General features: G+C 62.3%; 1 protein-coding gene across 6 annotated transcripts in view; it reads left to right on the forward strand.

Annotated features, from left to right (window-relative positions):
* Positions 1–16,030, forward strand: part of RBFOX3 (RNA binding fox-1 homolog 3) — a 200,784-nt gene that overhangs the window by 82,505 nt on the left and 102,249 nt on the right. For all 6 annotated transcript variants that reach the window (XM_067308071.1, XM_067308066.1, XM_067308072.1 and 3 more), the window contains exon 2: positions 13,195–13,320. The gene's annotated coding sequence lies outside the window, so the exon portion shown is untranslated. The remainder of the gene's footprint in view (positions 1–13,194; positions 13,321–16,030) is intronic.

Genomic DNA, 16,030 nt, shown 5'->3' on the forward strand with positions numbered 1-16,030 from the left:
ATAGCTCAGCCTCTGCTAACTTTGCAGGATAATTTATTTTGCAGTCTTGGGGAAAAGAAGGGAAGAAAGTCTCTGCAGCCAAGCGGTCTGCCTGTGGATAGTGTTTAATTACAGCTGATAGCCTTATCTGCTCGTAATTATTGGAGTCTCGTTGGGCTCTCGCCTGCCGGCAGCTCCCCTCTGCACTTCTCAGATCGATACCCGGTGAAGCCGCGCTGAGGGCGGGCGGCCCGGGGGGATCTGAAGCTCGGGACGACCCTGGGCACGTCCGGGAAGGAGCGTGCCAGGGAAGGAGAGCTTTGGAAGCAGGAGGTTTTCCTGCATTTCTGTGTCTGCGAAGCGCAGAGGTGCAACGCGAGGAGTCTGCTTGGTTCTGCTGGAGCCGTGGTGGGGGCAGCGGCAGCGAGCGCCGAGCCCTGGCCCGGCTCCGCTTGTCGGCTGCTGTTCCCTCGCCGGGCCCACATCTCCTCTCGGCTGCCGTGCCGGCCCCGTAACCCGCGCGGCAGGGACCCAGCGCCTCCAGCGAGTTGCTATGGAAAAGGCTGCGAAGTCCCTGGGGGAGGAATCCAGCTCCAGGGGTGGAAGCGTCGCGAGCGGGAGCTGGAGGAGGGAGGCGAGAAAGCCGGGCTCTCCCGGCGCGGGGCTGCCAGCCGGCGCGGGGGCTGCCGGGGGCTGCCGGGCTCCTCTCGCTGCTCGGCGGTGCGAGCGGCTCTGCAGGGATGGGCGGCGAGGGCCGCACTCCCCCCGCGCTCCCGCTGGGCACCTCGCAGACCCCGGGGCGGTGACCTGCGTCCTGGGGGAACAGGTAGCCGAGGGCAGGGGAGCCGGCTCAGGCTGCCTAATTTTTCCTTTTTTTTTTTATTAAATAGCTCATTTTGGGGGGAACGCTTCATGGGGAAGGTGTGAGCTCTGCGGGGCAGGGGGTGCCCGTGCCCGGCGGGGCTTTGCAGGGGCTCCGGTCGATGCTGCAGCTCTAAGGTAGGAGCCTCTTGGCTTTCCTGAGCCGCGTGCGTCCTGCTGCGCCTGGGCATCTCTTGTAGAGCCGGACCCTGGGGAAACCGCCCCGCGCACCAGCGGGCACGGAAAGGGGCAGGGATCCGGCTGCCCCTCGGCCTGCAGAGCTGCTCCCGGAGGGTCTCCTGTCTCCGGATTGCTGGTTCGAGTTGGTGCCCTCCTCTCCGTGCAGAATACGTACCCGGAGCCTGTGGCTTCCTGGGAACCGTGCCCTACTTTCCCGTGCCGTGGAGGGACAGGGGACGGAGCAGCCTCCCGCTGGGCTTGTCCTTCAGACGGGCGCTCGAGCTTGCCAAAGTGCTCTCCCCCTCCGGCGTTGCCCAGGCCTCTCCCAGCTGCTCAGCATCTGCGTGGCCGGGCGGCGTTATCCGCCTGCTGCAGCTGCCGCCACTTCCCAGTGGTCAGGGAGCCACGGGCCGCCAGCCCTCCCCGGCCCGCCGCAAGGCGAAGCCGCTCCGGCGGTGTCCCGCAGCGCCTCCGGCCGGGGCGCAATGCCGTGCCGGCAGTGTGGAGCGGAGACGCGGAGCAGCGCTGCTCTGCGAGGCTCTGCAGCCCCACGCAGCTGCTCGGCTCCCCGACCCCGCGGTCTGCCGTTCCTCAGACACCCCGGGCCGTTTGACCCGTCCTGCCCAGGAGGAGCACGGGAAGAGCAAGCCAGAGGGCAGGAACCGCCGGCACGTCCGTCTTGCCGAGCTCGCCCATTAATCACCGACTGCGGGGGCATCGGGCCCCTGTTTAAAATGCATTGACAGTGCCGAGGTGAGAGCAGGAGCTTGAGAGAGCCTCTGTTAATCTGCTCCCTCGGAGACGGGCTACCTTCGGCCTGTTAATCAGTTGCAGTAATTACAATCCCAACTTTACATGTGGAATGTTAATTAATGCACGGGATGCAGGGACCTGCAGCCTGGCAGCGAGGCAGCTACCGCGTGGCGAGGGGCCAGGCCAGGCCGGAGGGCTGCAGGGATTAACCCTTCCACCCCAGACAGCTTTGCTTCTCCCTGCAGCCCTCCGCCGAGGGATGCACGGAGCTAGCTAGCTGCAGGCGCTTGCTAGGAGTTAGCGTTGGCTTTGCTTTTTCACTCCTGGTTGGGCGGCTGCTGTGCTTTCTGCTCTGGGATTGCTACTTGCCTCTAAAATCTGTTTGCTGATGTGGGTGGCAAGATTTGGTGTGGAAATAAGATACTGCAAATGGAGCTCCGCTTCCCTCCCTGCAGCTTCTCCTGACTCTGTCCTCTCTATTACCCCCGTTAGGTTCTTGGAAACGGGAATTCGGTGCCCATGAGCCTCCTCTCCCGCAGGCTGAGCAGCCCAGCTCGCTCAGCATCTCGGCCGCGCGCTGCAGCCTCCGACCATCGTTGTGGCCTTCTGCTGGACTCACTCCAGTACATCAGTCTCTCTTGTGCTGGCAGCTCGGAGCTGGACGCAGGATCCAGACGAGGCCTCGCAAGCGCCGAGTACGGGGGAACGATCGCTCCCCTCCGCTCCTGGCTGCCCTCCAGCCAGCGCAGCCCTGTGCGCGGCCGTGAGGGCTCGAAGCCGGCTTGTCTCCGACGTGTCCACCCAGACCCCAGGGTCCTTCGCGCAGAGCTGCTCCTCCTGCCTGGCCTGCTGCTCGCGTTGCTCTTTCCTGGGTGCAGGGCTGGTCCCGCTGGCCCGTCCCTCTGGCTTGCGAAGGTCCCCCCGGAGCGACAGCCCTGCTCTCCGGCGGATCGACTGCTCCCTGCCATGCCCAGCCTTGTTGCGGGGAACAGCTCCTGGCTCTCCAAGCAAGGAGGTCTCGTGCTGCTCTTGCCGGCCGCTTTAGTCCTCAGCAGGGCATTTGGTGCATGTTGGTGCATTGGCCGGGAAACCTTGCAGCAACTGGGCTTTGGGGGACATCATCCCGGGAGTCCCCGGGAGAGGCCGAGAGCCCCAGGACAAGGGGAGAGCCGAAGGCAGGCTGGGCCCCCGCGTGCCACGTGGAGGCGGCGGATGCTGCTCGATCGTCCCTGCGCCGTGCTCGGGCCTCGTTAGGTGCAAATGTTTTGCAGGGGAGGAAGGGAGGGGGGAGGCTTGCTTTCTGCACGCCGAGGCGAGGAGCGTTCCCCTGCCACGAGCAGGGGAGTCATTAAAACCCTGGTCAGCGCTGGCGGGGGAACGGTACTGAGCAATCTGCCAGGGCGTTAGTGCCCGGGATTATTGCTGCGAGCAGCTGAAGGAGAACAGAGCAGAGGCGTGAGCTGAGAGGAATGACAAAGAGGGGGAGCGAGCGAGCCTGGAGGAGGAGGAGGAGAAGGGAGGCTGGATCCGTGCCGCAGGCAGCGCCGGGCGCTCCAGTGGCTCACGCCCGGGCGCTGCCATGTCCCTGCTCTCCGAGCGGGGCGCCGGCATCCTGGCGTGTCCTGTTTGCCCTGGGCTCCCGGGCACGTTGTCCCTTCGCAGCCCTCTGCTCCTCTGCAGTTGGGGTGGTTTGGCTCGTTTCTCGTTTCGCTTTTGCTTTTGGCCCGGAGAGGCGGTGTCGCCTGGTCGCTCAAACCTTTCCTCGTCGGCTTCCCCGTGAGTTTTTGGATAGGTTCGCTAAGGCTCTTCCCTCTCTTCGTCCACACTACTCGTAAATCTGGGGCTTGTCTCTCCGAGCTCTGGATTCTGGCCAACCTTCGGATGCTCCGACTTCTCGAAATGGGAAATGCTTCTGGTGGCGTTTCTAACCCCCTCCCGTCACCGGAGGCGTTGGAAAGGGCGGAGGGGAGGGCTCGGGCGGGAGGGGACGCGCTGCGGCAGCCCCGGCCAAGCGCGGCGCGGGACCGCTGCAGCGGCGTGGAGCTGCACGCGGGGCGATGGGGAGCAGCGCTTGGGTAAACCCCTGGGGACTGTGACAGCCCTGCCTGGCCGTCCTAGAGCATTTGCCATCCAAGAGCCTCGAAGCATGAATACCTCGCACAGGTAGGAGAAGGGTGTTTGTGTTTCCCAGGGCAGCGCACGGTGCCTTGCGGAGACCCACCTGCGCTTGTTCTCCGGGATGCGGGATCAAAGGCGATTCATTAGGAAGTGGCCGGTCCAGAGCAGGCACGACTTAAACCCACCCTGAGCCGCCACGCAGGCGAGGGACAGAGCGCAAACGTAGCTGGCAGTCGGAGCCGCATCCTTGCCGGATCTGAGCTCAGTGACAGTCCCGTGGGGCGGCCGGGGGTCAAGAGTCCACCTCGAGCCAGAATTATGAATTCCCCTCGTTTCCTGGTGCCTGACACCAACGGGGTTTCTAAGGGCTGATCAAAGGGAAGCTGTCACTTCCCTCTCTAAAATATGACTGGTGAGTGGCAGATGGTGAGGGAAAGAGTTTAAGATCTAATAATAAGAGGAGGAGCGGGAAGGACCTAATGAATACATCCCTGAGTATCCAAGGTGTCACCTTGAGAGACAGGTGCGTGTTTGCCGCGCCGGGCAGTGGACGTTTCTCGGTGGGCAGGCAGGCCACCTGAATCTGGAATGAACGTGGAGACCTCTTAGCGGATTGCATGGGCTCAGCGCATTTAAACGGGAGAGCAGTGCCATCCTGAATACTAACCTGCCTCTCCTCACTCTGCTGCCTTCCCGCTGCAGAAGGCAACGCTGGGAGACTTTAGGTCCTCCCGCATCTTCTTGCAAGGACAGAGTGGTGCAATGCGGTCTTCGAGTCCCTCAGTGGGGAGACCAAGGGCGTGAGGATCTGTCTGTGGAGGTGGCAAGGAAGGGCACGGTGGTGGGTTTGCAGTGGACTCGATCAGATCCTCTGGGTGACTTGCTGCGGTTTCGTGTCAGCTTCAGATGTGGTCGCTCCCTCCTCTCCCTCCTTGCCCCGGCCCGGGCAGTCGGCACGTCTGGGCAGCAAAGCTGGCCAATGCTGCCCACTGCGCTCGTCCCGGAGAGCAGCTCTCCGGGGAGTCGTGTCCATGTAAAACCCAGCAGAGGCAAAGATAGGTCTCCCTTATCTTTTCTTGATGCTTTTGCTTTCTGAATCCTCTGCGCAGTGGTGTTTTGGCCTTGTGGTACCTTCTGCCCCTCTGCCAGAAGGCCCTGGCACTGACATGGTGGACTGGGTGGTCTTGCGTGGTCCTGGACACCGCATGCCCCAGCCTCACTGAGTGTCTGTAGAGCCTCCTCGGCAGCCCCTGCTTCTTCTCTTCAGGTGATGTTCCCGGTTGGTCTTGCCCTCTCTGCACTTCTCCAAAGAGGACGTCCCATGTGCAGACTCGAGTTGCAGATCTTAAATGGGCGAGAGCACCAAAGTTATCTTTCCATGTTTATCCACCTTTCTGTGTTTGTTGACTTCAGATCTCCTCTCCCAGCAAACTGCCTGGTGCATTGAAGGTTTGTGAGGAAGGCCTGGCTAGAAGAAATCATTGCATGGACCACTGCAGTCCATTTAGGCTGTGCACATCTGTTGTTGCCTCTCTGATTGACCCGATCCACCTTCATGAAACAGACCTTTTCCTCCTTTCTTAGAGCTCCTCAGTTCTGGTCTGTGGTCTCTTTCCCTTTTCATTCTTAAGGTACCTTTTGGTCACCTTTCAGCAGTGTTTCTCAAAACGTCACCTGAGGGGTCATTCTTGGAGGTCGCAGCGTTGTTCCCAGAGCTTCTGTTGACAAGCATCCCGCTTTGAAAAGATACCTACATCCTTCTGTGTTAGAAAGTGCTGGCATTTCTCCATGCAGCTACTTCCTCCTGGCAAACCTCCAGCTGGATCACCAGGAGAGAAAAATAAAGGCTTTCTCCGTGCTTTCTCCGTGTGTTCCCCGGCTGTTGTCTGGGTCCCTCTCGCAGGTGGTTGGAGCCTGCTGCCATCTCCAGTGGTCTCTCGATCGTCTGATGTGGCAGGCTGAGCTCGCTGTTAGGGGCCGTGTGCGGAGGTGGGACGGATGCGCCTCCTTGGCTCCCCCGAAAACCCTTGCTGCTTTCTGGTCTGGGGAAGGAGCCCGGTGTGCTTGTCGGGCAGCTCACGATGGGCGCTGCTCTGATCCCTGCAGCATCCCCCATGGCACGGTGTCAGCCGTTGGATGCTCCCTCTCTGTTGCCCTCCTTCTGCCAGGTTAAGAAAAATGGCCGGAGCATCTTCCTAGGGCAGGTTGGGAAGAGGAAGAGATTTCTGTCTCAAGCAGGCTGCCTGCCCCCTTCTCTGACGCTTCGTTTTTCTGGCTCTTTTCTCTTCTCTGTCCTTCCAGCCCTGACGTCTACCCCAGCCCCTGGCCCTTCAGCAGCTCTGCAGGGAGAGTGCTGTGAAAATTAGCTCAAGTGCCTGCCTGGCGGCGAGTGGGTGGACCTGGCTTCCGCGGTCCTTGAAAGCCTGTGCTCTGCTGGGCCCCTTTCTACGCAAACTCCTTGAAACTGCACCGGGTAATTGCCCCAGCAGGACGGTGGGGTAGCGAGCTGCGGGCAGCCAGCGTGCAGGAAAGCTGAGCTGCCTCTCCCGGCTGTCCGGAGACTGATACGCGAATCAAGGCGTAACCGGGTCAGCCTCCCGCTAGAGCGCGGCGAGAGGAGCCGGGATCCAGCGGCAAGGCAGGCAGACCCGGACTTGCTCCTGGCTGGAGCGGGGCTCAAAGCCTTCCTCCGGGGGCTCGGTGCAGGCCAGCAGTGCTGATGTGGCACGGCGTTCCCCACGTGGCACAGCATTCCCAATGTGGCACAGCATTCCCGACATGGCACGGCATTCCCCACGTGGCACGGCATTCCCCCCATGGCACAGCATTCCCCACGTGGCACGGCGTTCCAGCAGCCTTGTGCCTCGGGACGGCGGGTGCGTAGCCAGCGCCCAGGGCCGGGCCGGGGGGCAGCGGAGGTGTCCTGCCGCCTGCACAGCTCCTGCCCTAGCCGTAACAGATGCTTTCTGTTAGAGTTTTTCCATCTCATTCATTTTAGGGATTAATTAAAGTGTTTCTTCTCCCTCCCTCCCTCCTTCTCCCCCATTACATACAGCTGCACATGGATTTTAGGGTCATGCTTGTTTACATCAGTTATGTTTACGTTAATGGATGTTTGTTTGGGGGAAAACAGCAGAAATCCTGTAAAAACAAATGTTGTTTGCATCCCGAGCTGGCGGTGGTTCCCGGGATGGTCCCCCTGGGCAGCCCTTTCCCAAGAGCTCCTGTTCCAGCCGCCCCGTCCCCGGCAGCTGAAGGAGGCTGCTACGGTGTTTATAAATAGCTCCGGCACAGGCACAGGCTGCTTCCAGGATCCGTCGGATACCGGCCGGGAGGCTCCTGAGACACGCGGCGAAGCGGGCAGGGTGGCGGTGACGCCGCCGGCCGGGGCGCTCCGGCCGTGCCGGGACGATGGGGCTGGCATGCGCCTTCCCTTCCCTGCGGATAAACCCCGCGGGCTGCGGCTCCGCACAAGCTTCTCCTGCCTCGCTCCCACGGGGCACCCGGTGGGTTTGCACGGCTCCATGAGGAGGCCAGGAAGGGGGAGAGCATTTAAGAGTAAGAAAAAGAAAGGGGAGGGAAGAAGTATGGTTTTTGCAACTAGCTTTCAGCTGCCGGCTGCCTTTACAGTTCCCCTTGCGTTCGCGCGGGTCGGGCTGGACGGAGCCGGGCCCGGCACGGCCACCGCTCGCCTTTGTCGGCCTGTCTGCGGTCACGGTTGCTAGCCGGGATACCGAGACCCCGAACCTCAGATCTGCGGTGCGGCTGGTGACAGCAATAAGCAGAGCTGCCTTATCACGCTCATTTAACTGGTTAATACATCTTCAGAGCAAATAATGCAGTCTGTGGGTGAACTGCTTAACCAACCTCATTACTATTGTGCATTTAGCAGCTTGGAGGAAGATAATACCTTTCAGGTTTGACCCAATTTTAGTTTTTGTTGTCATAACCATGGAAAATCGACCTTCAGAGACCCTCAGCAGTGAGCCTGAATAGGAAGTGATTTACAGCAAAAGTGCTGTGCAGAATACTTAATGCATTTGTGCAGAAGAATAGACTGCAAGAGTCGGCTTGGCATCCGTAACCTCCCCCCGCAGCAGGCGCTGCCCGCGCTTGCTCCCCCCCCACAACGGCCCGTTTCAGGGCACCCTCTGGCTGCGCTGCCCGCGTGTGGTCCTGGCGTGCCGGTGTCCGCGAGGATGTCCGCGGCGCCTCGGAGGTATCGCTGCTTTTCCTCTCCCGCAGAGCGACGCTGCTTTGCTCCTTGCAGGCGCTGCAGGGCAGCCGCACAGTGAGCTGCAGTGGGGACCGGTGTGCGGCCCCATTTCCCACGGTGCGGATCCGTTTCCCACAGTGCGGTCCCGTTTCCCGCGGTGCAGCCCCGTTTCCCACGGTGTGCACCCATTTCCCGCGGTGTGGCCCCGTTTCCCGCGGTGCAGATGAGCAGCTGGCTGCACCCACTGGTTCCCAACACTGCCGCCTCGACAGCGCGGGGCTCCCCGAGCTGCAGGCTGTCACCGCTGCCCACGTCGCAGAGGCAGCGGTTGAGGTCTGCTGGGGCGATGCCTCCAAACCAGTTCTTGGGCTTGCTGGGAAACGCGTCCCAGCCCTTGGGATTCCCAGACTTTTCCCAGGTGGGGAGCAGACACCCCAAAGCTCTGTCTGTGCCCGCATTTTTGTTACCTCTGGAGGTGGAGAAACATCCCAAATGCTTCAGTCACAGAGCTCACGTTAATTAGGGAACAAATAATGAAACAAAGGCTGAAGTTTTTAATTGCAAAACTGGAAAAAAAAAATTGTACGAGACCTGTAAAGCTGTGAAATACAGCGCGGGTGGCGCTCCGCAGCCTCCCGTCTCCTCCGCTCCCCTGTATCGTCTAGCAGGGGGAGGAAGGGGCGGCCGACAGATCCCCCGTCTCGCCGACGTGCCCTGCGGCGCGCTCCGAGACGGGTTTCTCCATCCTTTTGTTCGAGATGGGCTCTCCCTCCGCTCTTTTGCCTGCCTCTCACTTCTTTCCTGGCTCTTTTATCTAGTCGAAACGCACCTTTAGTGAGGCAGAGTGCTTTGCACCGAAACCAGGCTGTGATAACTCCCCGCTCTCTGGAGCTGGGGTAGGAAATGCGAATGCTGCGAGCGGGGCGCTGCCGCGACTCGGAGCACGGCGTTGCACGCGGCGAGCAGCACCCGCCGCTCGTGCACCTCTGAAAACTTGTTGTCTCCCGCGCGCCCCTCGGGGCGCCGCATGCGAGCAGCCCCACGCCTGCCCTGCTCGCACCATGGGCACGCGGGGCCAGCCACTGTGCCGGTGGCGTTCCCGGCCGGCACGTCACCCCAGCCTCGCCCGAGCGCTTCCTCGTGCTTTGCTGCTGGCTGCGGCAGGCAGCGACTTTTCCAGCTTGGGCCACGAGGCTGCGTGGGAACCCACGGCTCGCTCCGGCGCGGAGGAGAGCGCGGCGCGGAGGTGACGGATGTTCCTCCCCTTTCCCCCAGGCAGCCGCGAGCGCTCGCAGCCACCCAAACCCAGCTCCGTGCTAATATTCCCGCTGAACGTGGGTGGTCTCCGGCGGTGTCGGCATGCAGCCGGCAGTGCGGCCCGGGGGCTTCGCCGGGGCGGAGGCGCTGTAGCCCCATCCTGCCAGCTGCAGGCGTCCGGCACAGCCGGGAAAGCTCCGCTTGCTCCCGAGCGGGTGCCTCCGGCCTCGGGATCCCCCGGCCGGGGGGTCGGTGCTGTGGCAGAGCAGGTCCCGGGGGGTGGCGAGGGGGGCTGCGGCGCTGTGCTCTTCTCCCGTCTTCCCAGGGCCGGGGCGCAGCAGGGACGCTAAGGGGCAGCTCGTATTAGAGCGCTTTAATTCTGCTATTTTGCAGCTAAGCGAGCGGCTCAGTGTGAGAGTTCAAACTCTTTAGCCTTCCTCCGTGTCACCCTCGCGCTCGTGGATACCTCCAGGTGTGACGTAAGAGAGGCTCGGGGAAAAGCATCTTCTGTTCAGCATCGAAATCCTATTACCCAGCGCTGTGTTCTGCCGCACAGATATCAGGCTCGGCACAGATAAGTGGGAAATAGCTTCTGATCTTGGTGGGAGCAGGCGGCTGTATCTTGGGCTGCACAGGCTCGCAGTGCTGCTTCACTGCGTTTTCTGCTGAAAGACTCGGGTACAAAGGGAAAAATACTGCTGAGGTTTGCCTTCGCAGCTGTCCCCACCATTACCTCCCCAGCCCAAAAGGAGATTTCTTTCAGGAACGCTGTTGCTGCAGTGAAATCCAATTTGCAAATCCCGTTGCTCCGCCAGCGCTGCTCACGAGCCCTTACGGAGCCCCGTGGCTTCGGCGGCCGGGGCGCGCGTGCACCCGCGCCGGTTGCTCTCCCCAAGGAATGGAGATCGGAGCAGCGGGCGCATCGGGCCGACGGACCGGTCGGGGCTGCGGCGGTGGCACGGCGCGTCCCGGGAGCACTCCCGGCGGCGGGACGCCCCGCGGGAGGGAGAGGAGGGGAGCGGGGCGCCCGCTGCACCCCGGCCCCGCGGCGCCTGCGGCTCCGCTGGGCACTGCGAGCGCTGCCGGCAGCTCCCCTTATCTCTCCGTCTCCTCCCTGGGGTTCTGCTGGCTTTGATAAAACCTCTTAGCCTTCCAGGGCTTGGTTTGTAGATCTAATCACAATGTTTTATTGTGTAGTAAAAGCTCAGCGGCTTGTAGAGGGAGATGCACCCCAGGGATCAGTAATACGCTCTCAGTCTGCTGCATTTGCACGCCCCTCTTGGGAGCGGACCGGTTTCTGGGAGCGTGGGGGAGAGATTTTGGATAAACGGGGCTTGCTGTGGGATGGAGACGTCGGCTAGCTGGGTCCCGCCAGCCCCAGGGTGCTGGTGTGCACCGTGCAGCCCCGTCTCCCCTCGCACACATGGGTTTGCTTCCCGAAACAGGAGATGCTCATTACTGTGGTTCATTTTGTTTTAGGGATGCTGTTGGTTTGCCCCCGTTTGCTGTGTCCTGCATTAACTGCGTGTGCAAGGGGATTTTGGTCTTGGGTAAACAGACTGCAGGAATGGAAGCTGCAGCTAGACAAATTCACATTAGAAATAAGGTGCTGGGGAGAAACGCGCAAAGTTATTAGCTCTGGTACTGCCCAGTGCCGGGCTGGGATTTGGAGGGAGCGGATTCTCCGTTGCTTAAACCCAGGTGGGAAGCGCTTTGAGCACGATGCTGTAGCTTGGGCAGGAGTTGCGCTTTCACGCAGAGATTCCTGGGTGAAGCTCTTCGCTCTGTGTGATGCAGGAAATCAGAAGCGATGATCGTAATGTTTTTTCCCGGCTTTTAAAATTCATGAAATCCTCACCCCTGGCGCTGCTGGTTCAGCTCGGTGGCGTGGAGCTGCTTCGCAGAGCCCGGCGCAGGAGGCGCCGGAGCCCTGAGGAGGTGGCGCGGGGCTGCGGGCGGCCCCTGTCCTGCAAAATGCCTCTCTCCGAGCAGCTCCTGCTTCGCGCTGCGGCTTTCCAAGGGGTTCGGGGCTCCCAGTGCCTGTTCCGGGAGCGTTTGGGCGCCTGTCCCGGCCACCAGCTCCCTCCTCTCGCGGGAGGCTCTGTCTTCCTGCTAGCTCTGGTTTCGGGCCTCGCTCCCGCGTTGTTCCCGCCCGCGGGAATTCCCCCCGCGCCTGTTCCTGGCGGCTTTGCGGGCGCCTGCGCCGCCGGTTCCCTTCCCGCTGCCGCCTTGCCCGGCACGGCGCGCGGCGTCCGCAGCTCCCGGCCCGGGGCCGCTGCCCGGGAAGCGGTTTTTGTGGTGATTAACGGCAGCTGTGTCGGATGCGAGAGGAGAGGAGAGGAGAGGAGAGGAGATGTGTGTGTGATTAAAAAAAACCCTCCGAGAAACCTGAACGTCTGAATCCCCGTTTAACCCCGAACTCCGTTTCGGCTTCTGGTAACATAAAAATAATCAAAGGGGGAGAGAAGAGGAGCTGCAGAGGAAGCTTAATTCGAGCAGAGCAGCAGGTGGATTTCTGTGCAGGGGGGACTGGAAAATTGGGCTGTGACAGATTGACTTTAAAGGTGACTCTGATGGAGGGGGCCGGGGAGGGGCTTGGAAGCGGGAAGTTGTGTTGAGCGGTGCTGGAGCTGCGCGTGCTAATCAGGAGCGGAGCCTAATGAGCGGGTGTAATTAGGTGGAAGGGGAATTCCAGCCAGCCCGGGTAGGCTGGGGAGTTTCCGCGCCGTTCGCGATTCCTCGCCTTTCCGGGGCTTCTCTGCGGCGTGTTCCCCGAAGGGGCGTCCGGGATCGCCAGCGGGGCCGGTGCTGCGGCGAAGCCCCTCGCCGGCGCCGTGCCGCTCCGGGGGGAAGCGTCCGAGCAGGCGCCTCGCTGGGTCCGGCCGGGGCGCAGCCGTCCGGCGCGGCCGAGCCGGCACCGGCAGAGCCCGTCCCCCATCCCGGGTGTCCCGGCTCCCGGCCGCTTCCCTGTTACGTTTTGGCTGATCCTCCAGCAGGAAGGTTATTTGCCAGCCACACCACTGCGGGCATTTTTTTTTTCCCCCCTCTTCTCCTTGCTTTTTAATGAGCCAACCTTGGAGGACCTTGAGAGACGCTCCTGCAGCTTCGCTGTGACTTATCTCCCGGCCTCTGCCCCCTATTCCGCCGCGGGGATAAATCTCGGCTTGCGGCGCGGAGCCGGAGCGCCGAGCTGGGCCGGCGGCGCGGTGCAGGCTCCATAACTCACGGGCGCGGGGGGGCCGCCGGGCCCAGGGCGCCGGGGGGATGTTTTCCATTCAGCTCTGTGATTGATGCTCTTCCCAGGGTGGAGTGAGGGAAAAAGTCCCATTACAACAGGGGACAAGCTGTTAAATTACCTCCCGTTCCGCCTGGGTCGTGAGCAACCAAAGCAGAGCCGCTGCGAGCGGCGCGGGACCGCGGTTTGGCTCCCGGGAGCCCCGGGAGGGAGGGTGGGTGCGCGGAAGGGTGTTTTTTCCTTAGGAAGGAGCATCCTGGGCGCTCTGCGCAGACGGGGCAGGATCTGCCCCAGCATCGCGCTTTCGGCGCTCGGGCGGCTGGAGCCCGGCGCAGGCTTTGCTCTGTCCCGCGGGATTGGGGCGCGCCAGGGCCACGCTCCTCTTTGCCGGGCAGCGGGAATAGCCACCGGCGCGGTCTCCTAACCGCAAACTCGTTGCGCTGTTTAAGAAACAGCAGGGCAAACGGTGCAAGGGGTGCGCGTCGCTCGGGGAGCCCCGGCGTGCCGAAGCAGCGAGCGGCCCTGCTTCCCCCTCCGGCGCTGATGACGGAGCCCACGCAGGAGCGAGACTGGAGACGCTGCCTCTCTCTTGCAGGTTGAGGAGCGGCTGCTGCGAGGCCCCCACGGCTCCTCGCTCCGGCGCAGAGGGTGGGCGACGAGCGTGAACCTCCTCGCCGGGCCGGCGACCTGCGGCACCCGCTGCCTCCTCGCGGCCGCCCAGGTAGGTGCCTCCTGCGCGCGGCGCGGAAAGGAGGGAGGGATGGGGCGCGGGAACCGTGTTTGGGGCTGGAATCTGGGATGCTGCTTTCCGGGGGCCGTGCCCAGGGTAGCGGGCTGTGCTTCGCCCCGTGGCTGCTTTGCACCAGCTGCGGTTGAAGGTCGAGCGCCCGCCCGCGTTTGCAGCAGCGCCAAGATCCCGGCTCCCGGGGAAAGGCAGGGCGGCCCCCAGGAGCGTTCCGGTGCCCAGGGCGATGCCCGGCTCTGCTCCGTGCCGCCGGCCGGTCTCCTCCCCGGCGCCCCGCGGGGAGCAGCCTGGGCGATCTCCTCCGGCGCCTGGTGAAGGCGGAGTGACCTTCTCCTCCGGATGAGCCGTCGTTCCCGTTTCTTCTCGGCGTCGTGAGCGCCCGGGAGCCCAGCGGTCCCTTGGGAGGGTCGCGGCGGCGCTGCCACAGCCAAACCCTCGGTGCTGGGGCCAGATGTCCCTGGAGCGCTGCCCGCGGGCGGCTCTTCCCATGCCCGCGGCCGAGCGGAGGCGGCTCCCGGCCTTTCGCCGCTCCCTCCGGCCGGCCCGTCGCAGCGTGCGGGAGCCGGGAGCGCCACGGGAGCCGCACGGCCCTGCCAGGCAGCGGCTGCTCTCCGCGCATGAGTTTCCCTGCTCCGCCGTCGATCCCCAGTGCACGCTCTGAAACCATAAAATAAGGAAGGAGATTTTGAGACTCTCCATCCCTCCGCTGGGGGCAGAGGTCGTCCTGAGAGGAGGATTAAAGCGAAGCCTGGCCTCTCGGAAGAGGCAGTGCAGATGCTTTTCCCCAGCTGCATTAATCAGCTTGAAGGCAGCAGAGGAAGCTGAGCTCTGTGTATCACCTTGAAGCTTTTTTTGTCTTTTAGAAAACTTTGGGTGGATGTTATTGCTCATGAAAGCGAGGGTCTGATCGTGCTGGGTAGGAGCAGGCGTCGTGTGGGCTGGCACTATTATGCAAGCTTCCCACGCAGCGCTCTGCCAGTGCACGTCGTTCCAGAGCAGCAGCCCGCGCCCGCGCCCGGGGCTGCCAGCGCCAGCGCCAGCACCAGCGCCGGGGCCGCTCAGCCGCGCCGCCCTCGCCGCCGGCCCAGCAGCGGCTCCCGCGCTGCTCTTTGGCAGGGGGGGTTTGGAGGCAGCTGCAAGGCAAACTGCAAAGGCTCGTTTTATTCCTGCATAGCTCAGGGATTATGTTTGTCTGGTCCGGCAACCCAGGGCGATGCACAGGTATTGCCGCTCTCACAGTCACGGCAATATCTGCGGTTAGCCCAGAGAGGCTGTGGAGTCTCCATCCTTGGAGATATTCCAAAGCCATCTGGACATGATCCTGGGCAACGCGCTCTAGGTGACCCTGCTTGAGGAAGGGGGGGTTGGACTAGATGATCTCCAGAGGTCCCTTCTGGCCTCGACCATCCTGTGACGAGCAACTTCCCTCCCCTTCGCTGTCCCCGGACGTCCCTGTTGCATCTCCAGCCCTTGCCCATGGGGAGCTGCAGCCCCAGGGAAGGCGCTTTGGGTGTGCTCGGGTTGTCTAAGGGTGCTCACAGATGCATCTTCACTGCAAAAATTGCTCTCTTTTTACATGTAGCAAGCAAACCAGCAGAAACAAGGCCCGGCTTATCTTGATCTCTCCTTGTAGCTGAACAAAATCAAGCTCCAGCGGGGGAATGTGCCACTGGTCTGGCTTAGCACCCTGGTGGTAAAGCCCATCCGTGCCTGTGCTCTGCTGGGAGTTTGCAGGGGTTGCCTGCCTCAGGGAAACGCAAGTTTGCTGGCGTGCGGATACAACCTGCTTTCCTCTCTGCCTTTAAACCTTCCCTCGCCGAGGGCCGTCTTTCCTGCTGTTGCCTTGCAAGAAGGCTTTGGGTTGCAAGCCGCGAGCTTCAAACAAGCGTGCCGGTGCTTTGCACGAAGCTTGGTTTAACGGTGGGGGGAGAAGCCTGGATCAAGGAGCGAGCGCGCTGTTACTTAGCCCCTGCGAATACGCTCCCTGTCATCCTCAAATCCGATGGAGCCCTCCCTGGGAGGAAGGCGCTCCTTAAAGGAAGGCTTGAAGATGAGCAGTGGAGAAACATCTGAAAGGGGAGCCCTCGAGGCGCTTTTGTTCCAGCGAGTGGGAGTGTGAGATCCGCTTAGACATGAAAGGCTGCGCGGCTCCGTCCCCAAAGTCCCCGGCGAGGAGGAGGACGGCGGGCGCGCGGCTGCGCGGGGAGGTCAGCCCGCGAGCGGCTGGCACCGGGACTCCCCTCTCCCTCCCTTCCCTCCGAGCAAGGGAATTAGGTCATACTTGAAAGTCAGCTCCTTGGCTGTGGATTTAATTTGGCTTTTCCAGGCTAGTTATCATATAATAAATTCCAGGGGTTTTATAGAAAACATGCCCAGGGAGGCTTAGCCAGTGCGTAACAAGATTTGTGCCTATTTCCTGCTGTAGAGCAACTCCAGCAAGCCCGGCGCGCTCCAGGTCCGGAGGCGCTGCCAGCAGCCGGGCTCGCCGGCGGCCACCTCTTCCCGGCGACGAGTGCATCCCGGCCCTGCCGGAGCCGCCGCTGCGGGGCCGGGAGGCTTCTCTGCAGGAGCGGCTCAGCCCAGCACGGGAAGAGCCCAAACGCTGGGGCAAACGCAGCAAGCGCCGTTATCGCACTAACTTTGTGACCCCCGAACGAAAGCCTCCCCCCACCCCGAAGCGCTTTAT

This window comes from Apteryx mantelli, chromosome 19 (assembly GCF_036417845.1).
Source record: "Apteryx mantelli isolate bAptMan1 chromosome 19, bAptMan1.hap1, whole genome shotgun sequence".
Classification (NCBI taxonomy): domain Eukaryota; kingdom Metazoa; phylum Chordata; class Aves; order Apterygiformes; family Apterygidae; genus Apteryx; species Apteryx mantelli.